This window comes from Mesoplodon mirus, assembly GCF_964341445.2.
Source record: "Mesoplodon mirus genome assembly, chromosome: 3".
Lineage (NCBI taxonomy): Eukaryota > Metazoa > Chordata > Mammalia > Artiodactyla > Ziphiidae > Mesoplodon > Mesoplodon mirus.
Window position 1 is genome coordinate 46,591,965 of NC_138978.1, and position 6,000 is coordinate 46,597,964.

The following is a 6,000-nucleotide window of genomic DNA, read 5'->3' on the forward strand; positions in this document are numbered from 1 at the left end:
CACTGCAGAAATACAAAAGATTGTAAGAATCTACTACAAACAACTCTATGCCAATTAAATGTACAACCATGAAAAAACGGACAAATTCTTGGAAAGGTACAATTTTCCAAGACTGAACAAGGAAGAATTAGAAAATATAAACACACCTATCACAAGCAATGAAATTGAAACCATAATTAAAAATATTCCAACAAACAAAAGTCCATGACAGATGGCTTCACAGGAGAATTCTATCAAACGTTTAAAGAAGAGCTAACACTGATCCTTCTCAAACTCTTCCAAAAAATTGCAGAGGGAGAAACCCTCCCAAATTCATTCTACAAAGCCACCATCACCCTGATACCAAAACCAGAAAAAGACATCACAAAAAAAGAAAATTATAGACCAATATCACTGATGAACATAGATGCAAAAATTCTGAACAAAATACTAGCAAGCAGAATCCAACAACACATTAAAAGGATCATACACCATGAAGCTTTTGAGAAAATTCAACACCCATTTATGGTAAAAACTCTCCAGAAAACGGGCATAGAGGGAACCTACCTCAGCATAATAAAGGCCATATATGACAAACCCACAGCAAGCATCACACTCAATGGTTAAAACCTGAAAGCTTTTCCACTAAGATCAGGAACAAGACAAAGATGTCCACTGTCGCCACTCTTATTCAACATAGTTTTGGAAGTTCTAGCCACAGCAATGAGAGAAGAAAAAGAAATAAAAGGAATACAAATTGGAAAAGGAGAAGTAAAACTGTCACTGTTTGCTGATGACATGATACCATACACAGAAAATCCTAAAGATGCCACCAGAAAACTACTAGAACTAATCGATGAATTTGGTAAGGTTGCAATTTGGTATTGGTATGCAATGAGGAAAAACCCAGCATATTTCTGTGCTAACCCTGCTAAAAATGTATAACCTGAATCTAATTAAGAGGAAACATTAGAAACCTAAAATGAGGAATATTCTATAAAATATTGATAACTTCATGAAAATCAAAGTTTCAGGAACTGTTTTGATTAAAGACTAATGAGATTTGATAATTAAATACATCACTATAAAGGACATTATTGGGACAGTTGGCTAAATTTGAATGGGGTCTGTTGATTAGATGATAGTAATGAGTAGATGCTAATTTCCTGATTTTGATAATTTCAGCATGGTAAGGCATCATACTGGCAACCTATTCTAAAAGGTTCAGGGGGAAAAAGGCCTCCTTTTTTACTGTTCTTACAACTTTTCTCTAAGTTTGCAATTTTTAAAAAAGAAAAAGGAAAAAATATTACCAAGGGGGTCAAAAAGAATACCATTTGAAACATTGGACCTGACAGCCAATGTCCTAAATGTAAAACATGATTCCTGAAATTGTGTGTAGAAACACAGTGCTTTGCAGGTGTAACAGGAGCAACTGCTTTCCATCTAACCACACCTCCCAAGATCCTACTCAAGACCTTCTTCCTCTTGGAATCCTTCTTTGAGTCTTCCAGCTCACACTTACCATCTATTCCATACCTGAACTCCAGATACATATTTTTATATCACTTCTTTGATACTTAATCATATACAACCTTGTGACTTCTCTTGTGTTACTGTCTTATATAAATTTTGAGTTACAGTTTAAATCTTCTCTTGAATATATCTCCATTATTATATTGTAATCAACTTAAGAGCAGATATAATATATGATCTCTTGTTCTCTCCCGAGTATCTAGCATATGTTTTGCAATCACGTTTCCACATTCCAAGGACTGTCAAAGAATAATTAATCTCACTTTGCAAACATTTCCTGCATACCAACCATGTATTAGGTACTGTAAATAATAATTCCTTTCATATATAGAATGCTTTATAGTTATTACAACACCTACACATCCATTATCTCATTTGTTGTACATAATAACTCTGTGAGGTAGGTGCCACCACATGATAAACATGCTTAGAGAAGAACTGTGATTTACTGGAAGTCACACAGCTATTTAATGGCAGAACTCAGGTGCCAATCTTGGTCTTCAGATTCCAAGTCCAGTGCTTTTTCCACACCACCACAGGAAACAGGTAAGAAGTCTGGACACACTGATGGTCATAGGTATTGCACGTTTTCTATTGCTGCTATAACAAATTGCCACAAACTTAGTGGTTTATACAACACAAATATATTATCTTATAATTCTGTGAGATAGAAGGCTGACCCAGGTATCACCGGGCTAAAATTGAGTCAGCAGGGTTGCATTTCTTGCTAAAGACTCTAGAAGAGAATCTGTTTCATTGCTCTTTCCAGCTTCTAGATGCTGCTCACATTCTTTGGCTGATGTCCCTCTTTCTCCATCTTCAAAGCAAGCAACAGTGCATCTCTATGCCTTTCTTCTATAATTACATTTTCCTCTGACTCTTCCATTTATAAAAAATCTTTGTGATTAAGTTGGACCTACCCAGATAATACAAGATAATCTCCCTATTTTAGGGTTAGTTGATTAACAATCTTAATACCTTCGGCAACCTTAGTTCCCCTTTGCTGTGTATCCTAACGTATTCATAGATTCCAGGGATTAAGCTTGCACATCTTTAGGGGGCCACTATTCTGCCTATCATGTACATGGTTTTCAAAGTTTCACTTCTCAAAGATCCACTGAGCGTTTTAACAACTTAACTCATCATATGAACAGTTCTTCCATCTACTAAAACTCAATCATCAGATTCCAATGGGACACTTTGTTTACTGGTATGTTATTAACTTTTTAAGAAAATAAATTTATTTATTTTATTTTATTTATTTTTGGCTGCGATGGGTCTCCACTGCTGCGCACGGGCTTTTCTCTAGTTGCGGCGAGCGGGGACTGCTCTTTGTAGCGGTGCTCGGGCTTCTCATTGCGGTGGCTTCTCTTGTTGCGGAGCACAGGCTCTAGGCGCACGGACTTCAGTAGCTGTAGCTCTCGGGCTCTAGAGTGCAGGCTCAGTAGTTGTGGCGCATGGGCTTAGTTGCTCCGAGGCATGTGGGGTCTTCCCAGACAAGGGCTTGAACCCGTGTCCCCTGCATTGGCAGGCGGATTCTTAACCACCGCGCCACCAGAGAAGTCCCTGTTATTAACTTTTAGTAATTAGTTTCTATGAAAAATAAGCCAGAGTTTGATTTACAAAAATTAACATTATTTGAGTCCATTGGTTCTTCTGGGGGGGGGGGGCTGGACAACCATGCAGCTTGTAGGATCTTAGTTCCCCAACCAGGGATCAAACCCGTGCCCCCTGCAGTGGAAGCACAGAGTCCTAACCACTGGACTGCCAGAGAATTCCAAGTCCATTTGTTCTTAATTCAACAAGTAAGGGAATTGAGGCCAGTGACATTAAGTAACTTGCCCAAGAATACACAGCTAGTATGTGGCAGAGCAAGTATTCAAACTTAGGTGCTATTGCAAAGCTCTTGGCTTTTCCAATATACCATTTTCTCATCAAGAATAGGTAATCGTGGGCCTAATGCTCTAATCTAATGCCTGTGATTTAAACATTAATTTGTTGCTTTGGATCATACATTTCATATGGACTACCTTGAAAATGCAAATCCCTGCAGTAGAGGATTAAATAAGATATGTGTGTTGTAAAGGGAGAAAAACATATGTGATATATGTGTGCATTAGTTTATAAGCAGACAGTTGTGATAGAAAGGAAAGGCCTAGAAGGGGCTGGTTCAAGGTTCTGACTGCCACCTGTATGATCTTTGACAAGTCCTAAACTCTGGTAAACTCTCTTAACCTTGTTTTTCCAACTATAAAATACATCTTTCCTAGGCTTTTTTTTGAGGATTAAGTTCTTGAATAGCACTTATAAAGAGCCTGGCCCAAAATATGTCATCAGGAACTGCCGGCAAGTGTAAAAATCCTGATGACTACCGAACACCCCAGTTGACGGGGAGTGGGTGATTTCTTGATTGACCACAAGGTGGAGCTAGAGACATGGGAATGTATATCCTGTCCTTGAACAGGAATTTGGGACTTTAGGGGAAAAAAGAATAACCTTTCTATTTCAGTCTTGACAGAGTAAATTCTATCTCCCTTTAAACAACTGCCCATGTTGCTCCATCATGAGAGCTTTTAGGTTTTTGTCCGGTTGGTTGGTTTTTGTTTTTCAAAAAGAACCAGATGGACAAAGGAGCTTTCAGTAGATATTCTTTAATAACGCTAATTTTATTTCTTCTTGGAGAAGATGACTGTACAGTTATGAGAGAAAATCTTCGGTCCAGAAGACAGAGGCAGTACTTGTCTACATTCTTTGCTCCAAAACGCATACTTACCATTTTTTCCAAGACGCCCATTGGGTCCCCATGCAAATAGGACTCCTAGAAGTCTACTTAACATCCTAGGATTCTAAGGATGTAGATTAGGCTTCTGTTGTTCTCAGAGGATCACTTTGAAGGTACATTTCGGTAAGCTCATTAAAAACTTAACTCTCCAGAGGGTGTGGAGAAAAGGGAACGCTCCTACATTTTTGGTAGGAGTGTAAATTGGTGCAGCCACTATGGAGCACAGTATGGAGGTTCCTTAAAACACTAAAAATAGAGTTACCATATAATCCAGCAATCCCACCTCTGGGCATATATCTGGAAAAGACAAAAACTCTAATTTGAAAAGATACATGCACCCCAATGTTCATAGCAGCACTATTTACAATAGCCAAGACATGGAAACAACCTAAATGCCCATCTACAGATGAATGGATAAAGAAGATGTGATATATATATATATATATATATATATATATATATATATATATATTATGGAATATTACTCAGCCATAAAAAAGAATGAAATAATGCCATTTGCAGCATCATGGATAGACCTAGAGATTATCATACTAAGTGAGGTCAGACAGAGAATATTATATGATGTCACTTATATGTGGAATCTAAAAAAATGAGACAAATGAACTTATTTACAAGCCAGAAGTAGACTCCCAGACATAGAAAACAAACGTATGGTTACCATAGGGGAAAGGGTGGGGGAAGGATAAATTAGGAGTTTAGGATTAACAGATACAAACTACTATATATAAAATAGATAAACAATAAGGACCTACTGTATAACACAGGGAACTATATTCAATATTTTGTAATAATCTATAATGAAAAAGAATCTAAAAAAGGATATATATATATATATATATATATATATATAAAACTGAATCATTTTGCTGTACACCTGAAAGTAACACAACATTGTAAATTGACTACACTTCAATTAAAAAAAAAGCTTAACTCTCATTACTTTCAGGCTTGATCTTGCAGGCTATATATTTATTATAATTAGAATCTCAAGAAAATCACAGAAGTCCACTTAAAAGATAAAGGTACGCTCAAATAGTCTCAAAGTACCACTACTTTCAGGGCTCAAGAAACCATTGCTATGTAAACAGAGATTAGATCCCCCAAAATCTAACTGGATAGGAGAAACCCCTTCATTTCTATGAATAAATAAAGAATGAGCATTAGCCAACTGAAAGAGAATGAAAGAGAAAAGATCATTACAGCCTGAGTTCCAAGATATGCAAAGGGTCAAAGAAGAGAAAGCAGTGTTCTTGTAGGTGTGAAAGTAATTAAATATGTCTCCACAGTAACGTTTGAGAGGGGAATGGCAATAGTTAAAACTGGTGGGGTAAATTGGAGATAATCATTAGGCCCTGTATTTTATGTTGAGTATAGACTTCTTCTGAGGGTGATACAGAGCCACTAAAGGACATCAAAGGGGGCAAGACAAGGTTAGATTCATGTTTTAGAAAGATCATTTTGTTTGCAAGTTAGAGACTAGAGGAAGGCTAGACTAGATGGAAGGTGTGCTGGATATTTTCTGTTTGTTTCTCCAGATACCACCCTACTCCGCTTACTCTGTGTCCCAGAAATTTGGCCTATGTGGGCTCCCCAGAGTCTGCCTTGCCCTTTGGCTTCTGGTTGGGTCCAGCATTGGGAGATAGCAGCAGGAGATGTGAGGTCAGGAGGAAAGAGAGGTCTGA